The 18,380-nt window shown below is 31.9% G+C and overlaps 1 long non-coding RNA gene across 3 annotated transcripts in view; it reads right to left on the bottom strand.

Annotated features, from left to right (window-relative positions):
- The window catches only part of LOC141486114 (uncharacterized), a 34,101-nt gene that overhangs the window by 3,009 nt on the left and 12,712 nt on the right, over window positions 1-18,380 (bottom strand). For all 3 annotated transcript variants that reach the window (XR_012467656.1, XR_012467654.1, XR_012467655.1), the window contains one exon: window positions 2,279-12,190. This is a non-coding gene — a long non-coding RNA (uncharacterized lncRNA). The remainder of the gene's footprint in view (window positions 1-2,278; window positions 12,191-18,380) is intronic.

Here is an 18,380-nt window from a genome sequence, read left to right as displayed (position 1 = left end):
TAAGAAAACTGAAGAATAGATTTCGAAAGAATAGCGCCTCTTGGTACAACAGTCACATCCATAAACTTAAAGAAGATAGAGACTATCATTATCAAAGACATCGACTGTTCCCTAATAGTGCACACCTAAAAAGTATGTACCAGAATGCACAGAAAATATTGTCTGCAGCTATTAGTTACCGGAAGAGACAATATTATCAAGACAGGCTTGAACAGGTAAAAAACAATCCAAAAGAAACCTGGAAAGTATTGAACACCATTGTACACAACAAACCACAAACAAAGAAAACTGTGAAAATACCAAAAATAATCACGAATACTAATAGTATATTAGAAAAACCTCAGGATATTGCCAATGAATTAAACAACTTCTTTACCAACATTGGCCCAACTTTAGCAAGGACAATTCCAAAAACAGATTTTAAGCCTCCAAGAATAGCTACGACAGGGGCTGTGTTTGCTTTAGAACCAACAACCCCGGAAGAAATAATACGGATTATTCAAAAAATGAAATCTGGTAAAGCTGTAGGAGTTGACCGTATATCTGTAGAAATACTCAGGGACTTCGCAGATGAAATCACCATTATTGTAAGCCTTCTAGTGAATCTCACTTTCACAACTGGCTCTGTACCTCAAGCACTAAAAAGAGCAAGAGTCATCCCTATCTACAAAGGAGATGATCCCACAGCTAGCAACAACTATAGACCTATATCCCTGCTATCAGTTATCTCAAAAATATTAGAAACGTGCATGAACAACAGACTTGTCACCTTTCTTAATCACACAAATTTCTGGTATCATGGTCAATATGGTTTTAGAAGAAATAGCAGTACCCAAACTGCAACAACTGACTTAATTACAAACATGATAGATAAATTGGACAAAGGTTTAAATTGTGTGTTTCTATCCCTAGACTTAAGGAAGGCATTCGACACAGTGGATCATAGACTTCTGTTGGAAGTACTACAAATAGCCGGTGTGCGTGGTATTCCTCTGATATGGTTCAGCGACTATCTGGTGGGACGCACACAAAATGTGGTGCTTAATGATACAGTTAGCCAAACAACTGATATAACTTGTGGAGTTCCTCAGGGGTCTATCCTGGGGCCATCACTTTTCCTGATTTATATAAACTCACTGTCATGTCTCGCCTTGAGCGGCCAACTTCAACTGTATGCAGATGACACCGCAATTGTTTATTCTGGCACAGACAAACTCCAAATAAAACATCAAATAGAGGAAGATCTATCCCACATTGAAAAATGGTTAATTTATCACAAATTAACTCTTAATGCCAACAAGTCAAACTATATGATAATAACAAGGAGCAATCCATGGGATGATATGACAATTGAAATTGGAACAAGTCATCTGACCAGAACAACTTGTATCAAGTATCTTGGCCTTTATATTGATGACAAGCTGAAGTGGGACAAACATATACAGCAAATTTGTAAAAAAAATAGCCCCTGCTATTGGTGTCTTGGGAAGAATCTCAAAATTCACCTCTATAAGCCAGAGAAAATTAATATATTACTCCCTTGTGCATAGCCATATCACATATCTGACACTCATCTGGAGTTGTACGACACAAACTCAAATAGATCAACTGAAAGTATTGCAAAACAAAGCTGTTAAGAGAGTATATAATCTTCCGTACCGATATCCAACAGCACAACTATATCTAACCAGACGAATCATGGACGTACACTCACTGTACATAATTCAAACCTGTACTTACATACATAGCACCCAGCTGAATAGTATTCATTCAAACATTCACTTCACGTCGAATCTACAAGTCCATAACTACAGTACCAGAAATAGGCAACAATTACGAACAACTGCTGTGAAGACTTCTGCTGGTCAGCAGAGTATTACACATCAAGGCGTCAAATTCTTCAACTCAATTCCCGATTATCTAAAGGCTCTTGGAGTGTTCTCTTTTAAAAAGAAATTGAAGGACTTAATATTTAGTGGTTATTTCCAGACACAGTATTAGTATTAATAGTATTAACGATCCTATCAGATTGATGCTGTTATATAGATGTATATATATATATATATATATATATATATATATATATATATATATATATATATATATATATATATATATATATATATATTTTGTTTTCTCTTCTTCAGTAGTATTAACATTACTGTGAGACTGATGCTGTAATAGTTTTTTTATCTTTTTCTTATATTTTATGTATCCAGAAAAATATTTTATTTTATCTTGTTCATTTTTTTTAATTTGAGAAGCTTATAATAATTACCTCTCATATTTATTTTCTTCTAATTGATTGACATATGTATCTTTTTTTTTATGGCCTACATAGCTTACTTAAGCTCAAGGCCTTAACCATAATATGTACTATGCAGAATTTTGTACTCATATTTATTTGTAGTTACGCAATTTATGGAATAAATAAATAAATAAATAAATAAATTCATTGGTAATTTTCAAGGCAAATGATATAGATGCAAATCTTTTGCGAAGATATTTTCTACGTAAACTAGCGTTTGAACTTCTAAGCGAGCAGATAAGGATTCGCTCCACTTTATCAAATACACCAAAGTCAATAAAATTCAGAATTAGGGAGATTCTAGGGATAGAACCTGTTGAGCAGCCTCCGGAACCTCCAGCAAATCAAAGAGGTCGATGTGCTATGTGCGATCGAAAAAAAAATCGTCCAACTCGTTATTTTTGTAAAAAATGTCACACCTATGTATATTCAGAGCACGCTCTCATAATTTGCCCAGAATGTTTTGAAACGGCGCATTGGGAATAAGAATTTTGAAATTGATGTGTACACCGGATATATATTTAGTTAGTTTTTTTTACACGTAATTATTTTTATGTATTTGTTTAAGTTTTTTTTGCCTATAAAACAACATAATATACTAATTTCTATTTATTAGTTGTTTTATTACCCTTAATGTACATTATATGTTACTAATTATGACAAAATGTGGGCAGTCCGCAGCGACCACTAGTGTTCTAATATTCAGCACGACTACTGAAAGGTTAAACACAATAGAAGTAAATTTCATCGAAAAAATGGAAACTAATGAAGAATTAGACAATTTCAAAGACAACATTCAAAAAGCAAATTTAAAAAATTTACGCCGTGAACACTGTAATTTAGAAGAAAAACGAGCAATAAAAAGCTTATGTTACAAATACCGAGATATTTTCTAGAATGATAAATTACCTCTAACATTTACAAATGAAATCCGACATAAAATTAATTCAACAGATGAAACTCCAATTTATACAAAAACTTATAGATACCCTGAAATTCATAGACAAGAAGTTAAAATTCAAATTTAAAAAATGTTACAACAAGGTATAATTCAACCATCAACATCACCCATTTCAAGCCCTATTTGGATAGTTCCAAAAAAATCAGACGCCTCAGGACAAAAAAAATTGAGATTAGTAATAGATTACCGTAAACTCAATGAACGAACAATAGACGATAAATACCCTTTACCAAACATTAACGTTATTCTCGACAAATTAGGAAAAATTCATTATTTTACCAACTAGACTTGGCAAACCGTTTTCACCAAATAGAAATGCACCCTGACGACATACAAAAAACCGCTTTTTCAACAGAAAACGGACATAACGAATATAAACGAATGCCTTTTGGATTAAAGAATGCCCCCAGTACCTTTCAACGAGTAATGGACAATAAATTACGATGTTTACAAAATGAAACATGCTTAGTATATTTAGACGACACAGTTATTTTTAGTACATCTTTACAAGAACATTTAGAACGCCCACAAAACGTATTTGATAGACTAAAACAAGCCAATTTTAGAATCCAATTAGACAAATCAGAATTTTTGAGAAAAGAAACCAGTTATTTAGGACATGTAATAACGCCAGACGGATTAAAACCAAACCCTGATAAAATTGAAGCTATTATAAAATTTCCAATCCCAAAAACACATAGAGAAATTAAAAGTTTCTTAGGACTTGTAGGACACTACAGAAAATTTATCAGAGATTTTGCAAAAATAGCAAAACCATTAACTTCGTGTTTAAAAAAAGATTCAAAAGTAGTACACGATACAAAATTCATAACAGCATTTAATATGTGTAAAAATATTTTAATTAATGCACCTATATTACAATATCCCTACTTTCAAAAGAAATTTATTTTAACAACCGATGCATCAAACGTAGCATTAGGAGCCGTTCTATCTCAAGGAACAATCGGTTCAGATAAACAGTAGCCTTTGTCTCACGAACTTTAAATGAAACAGAACAAAAATATAGTTCAATTGAAAAAGAACTACTAGCAATTGTATGGGCCAGTAAATACTTCATACCTTACCTTTTTGGAATAAAATTCACAATCTATACAGATCATCGCCCACTTGTTTGGCTTTTTAAACTGAAAGAACCCAATTCAAAATTAGTACGCTGGAGATTAAAACTAGAAGAATTCGATTATGAAGTAATATATAAAAAAGGGAAATTAAATACAAAAGCAGACGCATTACCCCGAATTCATTAGAAAATGAATCTATAATTAATAACCCAGGTGACATTGTCGAAGAAACCATGTCATTATTGAGAAACTTATCAGAACATCCTATACAGAATACTAGCAAACTCCAAACTCAACAAAAAGTAAAAATTTTATCAGACATTCAAATTAAACCACCAACTAAAGAACAAACACCTCCAATCGAAGAAGATTCAGACAATACCCAACATAGTAACGTAAACGAAACAACAAATGAAGGAAAAAAATTCATGACGAAATAATAAATGATAAAATTAATCAAATTTTAGTATTCCCACATTTTACCCAACATTAAAAGTAAAACATGAAAACCATAGAATCTATACAGTAAAAATTCCAGAGAAAAATAAGGAGAATCTCATACTTGAATTTCTTAGAGACTATACTATTCAGAACAAAGCTTATTGCATATATTTTCATACTGAAAAACTTTATAGGGATTTTAATGAAGTATATTTAGAACACTTTTCAGAAAAAGGACCTAATATAATAAGATGCACAAAAAACGTAAATACCGTAACTGAAAAAAACGATCAACTTCTATTTACAAAACATCATCACGAAAGTTAATCAAACCATAGATGAATAGATGAAACTCTAGAAAAACTAAAAAATAATTATTATTGGGTCAATATTAAGAAAACAGTAACAGACTATGTAAATTCATGCGACATATGTTAAAGAGCAAAATATGCCCCTACGTACCACTTATGTTAACAAAAACATCTTCAAAACCTTTCCAAATTATTCTTATAGATATTTTCCAATATGACAAACAAATGTATTCAACTGTAGTAGACGCATTTACGAAATTTGCCCAAGCAATACCAATATCAGGAAAAACCGCTATACACATTAGCAGCGCCCTAATTAAATATTTTTCATCTTTTGGAATACCAGAAAATCTAATAATAGACAACGGAACAGAATTTAATAACGAAACTGTAAAAGAAATATTAAATTTACATAAAATAAAAATTCACTTTACTACCCCTAAACACCATGAATTTAATGGAATAGCTGAAAGATTTCACTCAACAATAATTGAACATTTAAGAATATTACAAGAACTATACCCTGAAGAAAAAGACCTTATGGACTATGCTATTATAGGATACAATGAATCCATAAATAGTGCAACGAACTTCAAACCTTTTCAATTAGTTTTTGGACACACAAATTCACGTGATCCATACGAATTATTCACACCTCATTCATTTTTCACAGACTATGCTGAAAATCATAAAAGAAAATTATAACACGTTTATGACAAAACTAAAAAACTAATTGAAACCAAGAAAGCGAAAATTGTTGAAAAACAAATATACACGGAGACACGAATAATGATTATCAAGTAGGATTAACCGTATTTAAACAAAATCCACAAGAAAGAAATAAAAAACTTAATAAATTTATAGGACCTTATACTATATCGAAAGTATTAGATAGAAATAGAAGAGAAATTATCAGTAAACAATACCCAGATAGAAAAGAAATTGTTTATATTGAAGAGATTAGAAAGAAACTTCTTATTTCAGACTCTTCATCCAAAGCAACGCAGAAATGAAGTCACCAACATTTCATGACCTTAATGACAACTCCGGATTACTACCACTGAAGCTAGGAAACACTCAAAATAAAATAGACCAATGGTAATTTATTCAAATATTCGATATAACAGATATAGTAAACGAATTTAATTTTTTAAGAGACAGATTACACCAATTAAAAGGTACAATTGATAATAAAACACGAGGAAGTAACTATCAAGTTGAATTTTACAACTCATTATTTGACAGAACTATTAGAAACGAAAATAATTAGGCAAATTTATCAAATTAATCCTTCAATAAGAAGAAGGTAAAAACGAGGACTTATTGATGGACTAGGATCAATTTCAAGATCAATAACTGGTAACTTAGACCAAAATGACGCGGAAAAATATGACAGAGCGATTGAAATACTTTCATTCAATCAAAACAAAATGAAAACTCTCATATCAGATCAAATAACACTTTTACAAAGATCAATTGATAATTTTAGAAACAATACACAAATTCTTATGCATAATCAAGAACTCTTGAACTCTCGATTAGAAATCATTGAAAAACATACAAACTCAAGAAGCCAAAAATATTGAAATGAATCAATTTTTAATAATACAATTAACGATTTCACAAATAACCACTGCATTCCAAGCAATTTATGATATCCTAGAGAAAATAGAAATTTTTTGAAGTTGAATATTTTTCATAATTCCATGGCTGAACCAAATGAGATATTAAAAGAAGTCGAAAAGATTCCCAAATATTTGACTACAAGTAAATTACCCTTTGAACCTAAAATAGAAAACATTTTACTATTTGAGAAAATAATCGATATCAAAGCATATTCGAAACATAACAAAATAATCTTTATTATTGAAATACCGATAGTCGAAATGGAGAACTATAATTATTATCGTTTATACTTCTTACCAACTCCAAAGAATAATTCCTTTAAAACGATTATTCCTAAATCTAAATATCTTATCCTAAATGAAGAAAACTATGTACTTTTCGACACAAGCTGCAATGAAATCATAAATGAAGAATTCTTATGCCAATTAAACAATTCGGAAGTAATCACAGAAGAAGCCCCTTGTGAAATCCAGATGCTCAAATATTCAAAGAAACTAACAAACTGTAATCCAGTGCCTGTAATGATTAATCGAACAAAAATACAAAAAATTGAAGAAAATAAATGGATCATTATCACACCAAGCCAAAAAGTCGCTAAACAAACTTGTAAAAAAATAGTAGAGAATCAATTCCTCTCCAAGGAACTTTTATTTTAGAACTCACCTTTCAATGTGAAGTGAAAATAGACAATACAGTAATGAGAAGTTTTCAAAACCCTAGAATTGAATTTAAACCATTCAAATTTCTAAAATTGAATTTTGAAAATAATTATTCATATTTAAATCCTCAATTTTTAAATATTAACCCAATTAAACTGGAAGCCATTAACCTGGACGAAATGAAGCATATTCAAAAAACACTAGAAATCAAGAAAGAAGAAATAAAGAAGATTCAAGATGTACCAATCGGTCAGAAATCAATTGATATTTGGACTATAATTTTATATGTTATATTTTTTATAGCCATCCTGTATGCAACCTATCGATTTTATCCAATTAGATGCCTTGCCATAGCGGAAGCCCCAAAAGAAGGAGAAACCGAAGGAACTTCCCGAAATTCCGAAGTCAACCCCGGAATTTCACTCTAAGGATGGAGGAGTTATAGAACTCGTGTGACCTCAATGTCCTCTAGAAACGCCCACCACAGCGACTTCCCGGACGGATGCTGTATCAGCCCTATTTTGATAAGCATTTGTATAAAACTGTTTGTAATGACGCCTCTCGTCACTCTTTACTTATCCTTTGTACAACACTGAATAAAATAATTTGTCATTTTCCAATTTCTAAGTTTTTCAACTCCTTTTAAAAAGTGTTTTCGCCAAGCCACGACAAAAACTCGTATGTTTGTGATGTAATTTTATAATCAAAACATGATTGAAACAGTAAATACACCATTTTATGCAACCCCATATATATCTATGACGAAACGGTTTGATTATGTTATCAGTTGTTCAAAAATAACTAGTGGGGGCCCGAAAATAGGTTTGGGGGGGCGAAAAAATCTGTTACGCCATTGATGGTCATAAACGAAAGCATGATACCATGGAGGGGCAGACTAAAATTTAGTCAGTGTATGTATACCATCTAAGAGTCGCAAATATGGGGAAAATCTGTGCAGTCCAAGGGGCTATACACAGAAATGCCAAATATATACTCGACTGACTGAGAAACAGCGCCCTGCAGGACTTGGAATAGATGTAACTGTCGTACTGGCATTGACTGAGGGATTATTGGCTGAAGGCAAAACCCTCTACACAGACAACTTTTATACTAGTTGTCCATTAGCTAAAATTCTCCTCATCAAAAGCACACATTTAGTAGGTACACTTAGACGATCAAGAAAACACCTGCCAAAAGATGGCACGACAAAAAATTTAGAAAAACATGAATACATTGGGAATGATACTGATAATGGGATAATTGTCTCCAAATGGAAAGACGCTAGAGATGTACTAATGCTATCGACATTACACGGACTTGAGATGAGAGTTCCTCCACCTTCAAGTTAGCTAAAGAGGGAACTGTCACCAACAGCTAACAATGATAACCCACCCAAAAAAAGAAAAGGGCAAACAAAGCAGCAAAACTGAAGCTATTTATTATTGCTTATAATAATGTGGCGTTGACAAGTCTGATCAAATGGCTTCATACAGTACTTGTAATCGTCAAGGCGTCAAGTGGTACCAAAAGGTTTTTTTTTGACTTGCTGACAGGCATGTCTGCGGTAAATGCATTCAACATATATAAAGAACATACAAATTCAAAATCAAATAGCAATAAATTCAGTGAAGACGTAGCCTGAAGTTCATTATTTGGAAATGTTGCCAACAGAAAGAGTCTAATGATACCCAAAGTAGCACAATTATTTTAGAAAAGCTGATGAGAAAACTTGTAAGTAATGTAGAACTTGTTATATCAACATTACAAAAGAAATGTGAAGAAGAAAAAGAAAGAAAAGAAAAAGAAAAGTCCTGCATTTTGCGATGGATGTGATGGAAAACCTGCAATGTGCCAAGAGTGCCATATTAAAAATCATAGTTCATAAGTTACTTATTTTTTCAACAATGTATGAGATTTCGATTGAAAAATATTTCATAATTTGAAATTGATGTATTTTTACTCAGAGGACGTCAAGCGCCGCAAAATTTTGTAGACTTATAAAATTAAGCACCGCGATCTCAATAAGCATACACAATTCAATATAGTCTCGGTCCAAAAATCCTAACACGGCCGTGAATTATAGTGATGCTGCCGATCATAAACGACTAACGACGCAAAATTATGCATCTCAGTCGGTCAGTCATACATGAATAACAAAACAAAATAAAATAACCAAAAATTAGTATGCTGGCAGTCAAAGTGTTAATAGATACTGTTTGAAAAATAAACCCTCTCAGAGAAAAACCAAAATTGTTTTTTGTTTCTATAACTGTACTTGCACTACAAAAAAAATTTGAAATCTCAGACCTAGAAATAGAGAAATATTTTCTTTGGTGAAATGGCAGTAGTCTAATATTTCCTCAGAAAACTTGTTAAATTTCAAATTCTCATATCAGATATAACTCATATTCAGGCTCATCCTGTTGATATATAGTACTCGTGAATACAAGTTTTAATTTCAACGAAACAATGACTTGTTGGAAGCCTGAGAAACCCCTCCAACACTTCAAACCATTAACAATGAAACGGTGTATTATATTACCTTACAATTCTGGGAATATGAATTATCCACTTTTTGTGGATAAAAACGGAGTATACAGCAAAGAAATAGATCAACCAGGACCTCCACTTCATTTAATTCAATATAGTCTCCCTTATGGTAGTTTTTCATACAAAAACTTGTACAATGTCGGAGTATTCAACTCATTTTCAAAACCTTTGCTATCATCAAAAGATAATGAAAATTAATTCTGCATAAACATTCAAGAAAGAAAACACCATTGACCAAAATTGTTCAAGTGTAAGGTTTTCCTGAAAGAGAGTAAAAAACATTTATAAACCAAGTAACAATAAGAACCATTGAACAAAGTTGTTCAAGTGTATAGTTTCCCCCCAACACTTCAAACCATGAAACGGTGTATTATATATTACCTTACAATTCTGGGAATATGAATTAGTCATACAAGCAATCCTTTTTGTGGATGAAAACAGAATATACAGCAAAGAAATAGATCAACCAGGACCTCCACTTCATTTAATTCCATATAATCTCCCTTGTGGTAGTTTTTCATACAAAAACTTGTACAATGTCGGAGTATTCAACTAATTTTCAAAACTTTTGCTATCATCAAAAGATAATGAAAATTAACTTTGCATAAACAATCAAAAAAAAAAGCACCATTGACCAAAATTGTTCAAGTGTAAGGTTTTCCTGAAAGAGAGTAAGAAACATTTATAAACCAAGTAACAATAAAATAAGAACCATTGAACAAAATTGTTCAAATGTATAGTTTTCCTGAAAGAGAATAAACAATAACAGTAAAACAAAATTCCTATAACAATAAAATAAGTATTCTATATCTATATCCTAGAATACACTTGTGAGAAAGTATTTTCCTTCAATTTTGGGCTGATAAAATGAAAATCAAAACACTTCCCAGATATATTACTTTTGTAAAAATATGAACATAAAATATCGAAAATAATTTTGTGAATGAAAACATCAAAACTAATCTAAGCCCTGATTGTTTTTTGTCGTTTTCATGGTTATGGTTTTTATGTAACATGGTTGAACGTGCATGTAAATTACATAATAACAAGTAATAAAAGATTATTCAAAATTATTTGATTATAAAAAATATTTCATATCTTCAAACTACTTCATAAGCATAACTTTGTCTCCTTTCAAAATAAATAATTCAAAATCGAGATTAGAAATTACTGAAAATAATCCAAATTAACTGCAATGTGATATTCAAGAGATAATGAAAATCAACTCAACAACAACAACAACATTAAAGAAAGAAAGCACCTTTAACCAAAATTCTGGGAATATAAACAAGTCGTGCAAGCAAAACTTTTTGTGAATCAAAACAACAGAACTTACAGCAAAAAAAATCGACAGACTTTTCCTTCATTTAAAAAAATAATGAAAAGATTTCATCCATCAGATTTTTCCCATATCTGAACTATTTCGAAGATCGACCAAAGAGGAGCAATAAAAAATCGATTTTTCCAATATCATGATACTTTCCCCGACAAACGAGCCACGTCTTCGACGAGGTGACTAAGCTTGAGATAGACATCTAGTTCTAACAACATGGTAAGTATTGGAGTAGATGTTGAAGTAAAGAATTTTTGAAATCCCAAAAAATTGAAGCTCCGACTTCCATATATTGTCTCCCATATATTGTTTTTCATAGAAAAACGTGTACAATGTCGGAGAATCTAACTACACGTAACTCATCAAGAGATGCTGAAAATTAACTCTGCATAAACAGTGAAGAATGTAATCAAAAATGTTTCGAATGTAAAATTTTCCTGAAAGAGAATAAAAACAACAATAAAACAATATTCCTGTAACAATGAAGCGAATATTCATGTTTCCTCGAATACACCTGTGAGAAAATAATTTTGTCCAATGTTGAGCAGGCAAAATGAAAATCAAAACACTTCCCAGCTATATTACCTTTGTAAAAATGTGAACATGAAATATCAAAAATACTTTTGAAAATGAAAACATTTAAAGCTATTCTTAGCCCTGATTGGTCTTTGTTGTTTTTATGGTTATGGTTTTTATGGTGAATTACATAATATCAACTAATGAAACATCATTCAACCAAAATTATTTGATCGTAAATTGAGAAGAGTGCTTGTAAAAATAAATTATAACAGCACCAAAACTATTATTCCACAATATTTAACAAACTTCGTTGTTTTCCTTTACAGTTTTCCAGGTTGATTCTTGCGCTTGAGGTGGCTTTGGTAGCGTTTCAACTGTCTTCATCATAGAACAGGACTATCTGGAAAAAAGATAAGACTTAGGACTCACAAACTTTTGTCATCAATACACTCAATAACCTACATGCTACTATAATTTTCACTATGTTCTATATTTTTCTGTGTAATAAATACATTATTATTAATTATTATTGTGACGCATCATATCTCAAATAACTATGGAATAAATATAGCTTGAAAAACTAAAAAACACGCTTTTAAAGAACATCGAACTGAAAAGTTGAAAATATTTTTTTTAAATAAGCTCAAAACAATAACGATCGGAAAATACTAGTATTATTGTGAAAAAAGCGTGGGCGCTTTGTGCCATATTTTTTGTATATCTAGCGCCCAAGCTTTTTTCATAATAATACTAGTATTTTCGATCGCTATTGTTTTAAGCTTATTTTTTATAAAAATTGTTTCAACTTTTTAGTTCGATGTTCTTTAAAAGCGTGTTTTTTAGGTTTTTTTAAACTATATTTATTTTTAAATTTCAAGTTCGATGTTTTTTAAAAGCGTATTTTTTAGTTTTTTTTAACTATATTTTTTACTTTTCAGTTTCATATGCTATAAAAGCGTTTTTTTTTAGTTTTTCAAACTATATTTATTTTTCAAATCAATCTTTTGATTTGATATGTAATGTCAAGCACCTTAATTCTAATTTTTCGATTTTTTGGAATATTTGAGTAACTGAATTTTTTAAGTGTACATTTTACGAAAACGTTTTCATTGTTGAAATCCATATTCTGGTTTGCTTTCAAATAATCGAATTAGATTTTAAAATGTATCTTTCGTTTTGTTCAAAACTTTTTTCTGTATTAAATCACGGGTAATTGAAAATATTTAAATATCTAAAGATTTCATCTGTAGTACAAAATTTCACTGACACTTATAATTCCTAAAATCCATTTTTTATTTTGACTTTCTTTTGAACAACATATCAAGGAGTGTACGTACAGCGCCAACTGCTCGCGAATAGATCAAGCAATAATAATGTTGATAATCCTGTCAATATAGATCCCGAGCTTGGGAGTTACAAGCAAACAAACACAGGTGAAGCTAATATAAAGCGTGTAAGAAATAGGTGTACTCAATTGAACAAAAAACTGAATGCCGATATCAATCTTGCTATTTCGAAAATAGTGTATGAATAAGGTTTGTTCAAAAATAATTGACAGTACATATCATTGCAACTGACAGAGTGAAGCCGCAATTAAAGCTACTCATGGAGAAACCAATGCATAGGGTCTTCTTCAACAACACTGAAGACCTCGGTTAATCAAAGCACTTGGGCTGAAGTCAGAAACTGAGGAGTTCATCATGGCCTGCCTGGGTGGTGTCTTCAAGTGCCGAATTTATTGAAGCTATCCAGTCCCCACCATCAGGCTCATACAAGGTAATACGCCTGATGAAGTCCTTCTCGAGCATCAGAGCAATACAACACATATTGAAGATGGCTGGTCTGATTATTGGAATCGACGGTGGAATAAGGCCCTCCCTACTCTCGAATCTCAAAATCATACCGGCTTGCTTCATTAAGGCAGAAGTTTCAACCGGACAAATGCAGAAGGGTATCATTTTCGGCTCATTGCACTTACTCAGGGCACATGATTCTCGAGCCGAATGATCACTTCCTACGATGTAGTCGTTGGTTGATAAGGCTGGTATGCCCTCCTGAATGTTTCGGGACTTGGGAGTTTAGGGCCTGACCATTGCAAAGTTACGTAAAAAAATCAATTCTCATTAGCCTTTTGATGTCGTACAATGATGAAGGTTAGTCAAATCAAAAAGAATGTATAACTTATACGAGTTATAAAAAGTACAGAATACTCACAAAATACAAGTCAGATACAAATAAAAAACAATAGTCAGATACAAATAAACTACAATCAAATACAATGATTACAAAAAACATTAAACATTAAATTTGAGGAATTAAAAAATATGACCCCGTATTCATAACTATCCGGTTACTGCTTCAATAAATTCTTCTAGCGAGTAGAATGTTTTTCCGAAAAGCATACTTCGGGGTATTAAATCCCTTTAGAGAACAGGGTATACGAAAAAAAATCCCTTTAGAGAAGAGGGTATATGAAAAGAAACCAACATACTGAAGGGACTTTTTATAACCAATGTACCTACTTTACTTCAGACGGCTATTATCAGCACCTCTTGTAGAGTATGATATCACTTTATAGGCATAATTAACGAAACCGTCAGAATTCCTTCAGTTTTAAATATAAGGCGGCAGTTTTATTTATAATTTGAGCCAAGATTCGTCTGATAATCCGTTTTCGCACAACATTTGAACTTGCTATTGATCTTATGCGAGTATCGATCAGAAAAAGGTAAAGATCGTGTTGCGAAACGTTAATTATGTCCGAGTAAATATTCTCCAATGTAAACAAAAGGTATTTCTGCACCCCCCCCCGAAACAAGATGAGAAACTGACTACTGACTTGATGAATAATTAAAACAAATGGCCATATTTTATGATTTCATTCATTCGTATACATGCAATATCATTGACTTTAGGTCGATAATGGCCACTATCTTGCACTGATGAGTGGCTAATGAGCCCGAAACCGGTCGGCAAGTGTCCCCGTTCCAAAATTGAAGGTCAACTCTTTCAGTTGTATTGCCAATTGCATATGCAGGACATTTTTTGTGAAGATTCCTGCACTGACGCCTGTCGGATATAATCCAACGCCCTTCGTGGTATTAGCCAGGGAAGTAGTTGTTTTATGATAGGCGTCAGTCCATTCAACATACTGTGTAGGTATATTCGAGACTGGCTTGAACGTTCAAAGTACATTTCTTTAGATTTGTTCACATTTTTTTGTTGAGTTTTGAGAATATGGTAGAAATGTAGCTGCAGGGGGTCTACAAGAACCGGCAAAATTTTGAAAGTGGTCTATAATAAAAAAAGTTTGAGATAAAGAGATAACGTTTGTTATACAGTCAAAATATATTCAAAATTAAATAAACCACCATCATTTTACGAACTTTCTTGTCTCATTTTTCAATTTATTCTGGAGATGGCCAACTTGGTTGGTGAAACATGAGTCGAGAAGAGTGTTGAGTATTAGTGTTTCAGGGCATGCTTGTTTTGGATTCAACCTACGTCAGTTGATCCAGTATTACCTTTCATTTATAAATAATAAATCAAAATCACCATTGGACAGGGCACACTCTCAAATGGCGGTATATCAAATTTCATAAAAAAATATTCAGTATTAATAATTCTGTGGTGGAATTGACATTCACATTGTATCATGATAGATAGATAGTTGGCCTTGAAACTCCGTGCGGATATGCAAGATCACGCTCTTTTCATTTGGTATTTTGAACAAAAGACTGTTGATTATTATTGCGGCTGTCAAAAACTGTATTCAAACAGTAACGTCAGATTATGCCCGATTAATAAAAAAAAATGTTTTGTAAAGCGGTAAGGATTAGTGATTTATCATGGTTTATCAACTAAGTGTGCCAGATAATGATATTTCGGCAAAAGAAGCTGCCAGACAATTGCATAACAGACATCCTGATAAACTTCCGTATAAATTATGTTTTTAACGAAACTGGTTGTATTTCGAAATATACGCTTAAAAACAGAAACAATTCACATCGTGAGAATAGAAATGGTGTGCGAATATTGCAATATTTTCGTAATAATCCTCACTCAAGCTACCGAATGACTAGTTTGAACTTAAATATCCGTAGAGAAAATATCAGGAGATGTCTTGTAAAAAATAAAATTAAACCGTTTATGCCAAAATTTTTAGATGGTTAGAATTCTGTTTGTGGGCTCAAGGAGAATATTCGAATGATATATTCTTCTTCAAAATGGAGTAGTTTCATCCCAAAATTTAAAGTACTGGTCCGTAGATATTCCTAATTTGGTTATAAACGCAAAAAAGGCAATATTCCCATAAAATAAATGTGATGAAATTATCGGTCCGTTTTTCTTCAAATTATATTTTTAGACATTTTGAGAGATGAGTTTCAGGAAGCAATATATAACTTACCAGTGCAGGATCGTCTGAATTTGGAGTTTCAAAAAAATGGGTCTTCTGTACATAATGCAGTTATTGTAAGAGAATGGTTGAACGATAATTATGGAAATGGATAGATAAGTTGAATAAGTCCTTACATTGACTGACCGCCAAAATCACGGGACCCTACACCGCTAGACTATTTCTTTGGAGTACAGTAAAGCAAAAAATTCACATGTCCAGACCACAGTCAGTAGAAGAACTACGCATCAGAATATCTGCAGCTTGTGCAGAAATTACAACAGAACAACTTATGAAAGTTATATTGAATATTAGAAGGTGTTACAAGTGCATTGCAATGAATGGCGGATTGGTTGAAACAACAAAAATTTGATGAACGTTCATTCATGTTTCTGTCTACAATAATTTGTTGAATATTGTTTTTTTTACTTTTCAGTCCATCATATACTTGAATTAATTCATGATAAAAATTTCTTTAATTCGACCACATAATTATTAATATTGAATATATTTTTATGAAATTTGGTATATCACCATTTGAAAGGGGACCCAGTTCAATGGTGATTTTGAATTTTTACTAAAAAATCGCAACTATGATTTCTTGTATATATAATAAAGAAAATGATATTTGGTCCCAAAGTACAGCTTTTTGAGCTCTACAATTCAAAATAAATTCTTTGAAATCGGAAAAAAGATGCAAATTTTAGATAGGTGTGCCGCTTTCAAGTGGGTAGCACTGTAGAGGAGAGAATAATTTTAGCAGGCTCCTGCTGCTGAATGAACGAGAAACATCCGCGACACTAACCACTGTGAGGTATCTTTAATAAACGTCTGTCGGATATAATTCATTATCCACCGTGGTATTAATCGGGAAAGTAGTTGTTTTCCAGCAGGTATTTACCAGAACCTTCGGTGTAGCGATGTAGCTTCAAAATATGTATTTTATTATACATAGGTACATATTTCTTCTTGATACAGTCTTCAGACACACTCCTGTATACTTATCTAGTGATGTGGACGATTCATTTTACATTATAATTTGCTTTTCAAATTGGAATTAATTAGCAAATGCGCGAGAGAACATGCATATTATAAATATATGCATATCAATCAGTCAAACAAACTTTCATTTCGCTTTCATTTCCTTATACAGTGTCACCGATAAAGTCCGCATCAAATGGGAAACTTTTTTATTTATCGTTTTATGTGAAATTTGATTTTGCCAGTAGATTTTGCTTAAGAAATGATGTCAAATGGCGTCTACAAAATAGGTCACGTGATTTCCTTAACCTGTCAAAATTGACATTTAAAAAAAGAAACATCGAAAAATGACATTATTCTTCAAAATATCCAAAAATATCATTGGATAAAAACATTTTCTTTTGTAATTTTATACCCACACACCAAGTTTGAAACCCATAATAAGTATTTTATATTTTCACTATTTTTCCGCATTCCTGCTTTTTCTACTTATCAAAATTCAAGCACACCTGTACTAAATCATTTATTTTAACTAAACTCGTCACCGAATTTCTTTTTTTGTAATATAATAATTTTTTAAGAGCCTCTTTGATGTTAAAAACAAATTTTGAAAAATAAAAGTTGTCAAACTTGATGCAAAGTTCATCTAGTTTCAACGGGACTTTCCAAACTATACAGTACTTGAGTTTTTTAATGAGCAAATGGCCTCACAATATGAATTAGAACAAAACGGATCATTAGGAAACAATATCTTAGAGTGTTTATTGTTTTTTTAACAAAAAATACAGTGGAATTTAATCTTAATTAAAAGGAACTGAAAATAAACATGTACCTATACCTAATAGCAAAAAAACACGAAAAAAAGACTCACGACATTAAATACACTACATTTCTGTATGTCTTCCATCGCGTTCTATGCAGATAATTGTCCTTCTTGATACATCTTTTATTGAGTTGCTGATACTCACAGGGTTTATGTTTAAAATAGAGTTTCTAATAACAGTTTCTAGGTGATTCACGTCACGAAAAGGTCTTTGTTTATAAACGATTTGTTTTAAGTAACCCCACAAGAAAAAATCTAGTGGGGTTAAATCTGGCGACCTAGGCGGCCATATTTGCTCCATATTTCGCCCAATAACTTTGCCCCTAAACATTTCTAATAGTTTCTCTTTGACTTGTCTTGAACTATGAATAGGAGCCCCGTCACATTGAT

Source organism: Leptinotarsa decemlineata, unplaced genomic scaffold (assembly GCF_025532065.1).
Source record: "Leptinotarsa decemlineata unplaced genomic scaffold, Ldec_3_MD MMD2_tig00026347_RagTag_RagTag, whole genome shotgun sequence".
Lineage (NCBI taxonomy): Eukaryota > Metazoa > Arthropoda > Insecta > Coleoptera > Chrysomelidae > Leptinotarsa > Leptinotarsa decemlineata.
Note: the sequence above shows the minus strand (reverse complement) of the source record. Positions and strands in the feature narration are given on the sequence as shown.